Genomic DNA, 977 nt, shown 5'->3' on the forward strand with positions numbered 1-977 from the left:
TGTCCAAATGCCACATGCCCCCCACCCCCACCCGGACACAGACTGTCCTCGCTGTGATGTGATGCATGTGGAGCTCAGATCCTGTGTGAATGGACTTTATGGACAGTCTGAAGACGATGGACAGACCTGAGGTGGCTCCTTGTAGAAAATGTACCATAAGTTGTTTTTTAATTTTGTACCAGCTGATATTTATAATTCTGATATTTATGTACAAACGGTCTCTGTAGAGAAATAAAACCTTTCACAATAAAAGCTCACCATCATTTTCCTGTTCTTTAACTGCAACAGAGGCTGTTTTCTTCCTCTTCCTCTTCCTCAGTCTCTTCTTCATCATCTGCTGTCCCCTGGTCCTCTGTATGGATGAGGTTGTAACACACAGAGGTGGGCGGGGGGGGGCGTGAATAAGGCTGATGGAATATCAGCATGCTTGATGTGATCGAGGTTTTATCACTTTGTTTTTTGTTATTTTATTCTTTAATGGAGGAGACTGGTTTCCATTCATCAGTCTCTGAATGCTGGTTTTATAACCAATGAGAGAGAGGCTGAGCTGATAAGAGGTCAGAGGTCAGAGGTCAGCGCTGCTGCATGAGCAGGAAGTGTTTCATAACAGGGAAAGAGGCTGTGGTATTTAGGTGTTTGATAAAGTGGGATCTGTCCACAGCAGAGACGTCACTGTTCAGAGACATGGAATCACAGTGTGCGTGCGTACATGGGTGTGTGTGTGTTCATGCAGACTTTATGACTTACTCTCCCTGAAAGAAAATGAATATATTTTTATTCTGACTGAATGAGAGAAAAGCAGCAGCAGAGCGTGAACACAGGAACAGACGTAGGTTTGTTTCAGTATAAAAGTGCTTTATAAATAGTTTTGTTATGTTATTTATTGGTTATTATGTTTTTGAAAATAATTCAGATATTAGAAACTGTTGATCTATGAAGTCAGAGTGTTTTCACTTCAGTAGAAACTGAAAAGTAAA

The sequence above is a fragment of the Seriola lalandi genome, unplaced genomic scaffold, assembly GCF_002814215.2.
Source record: "Seriola lalandi dorsalis isolate HSWRI2012SDOR001 ecotype SW California unplaced genomic scaffold, Sedor1 jcf7180002054424, whole genome shotgun sequence".
Taxonomy (NCBI): domain Eukaryota; kingdom Metazoa; phylum Chordata; class Actinopteri; order Carangiformes; family Carangidae; genus Seriola; species Seriola lalandi.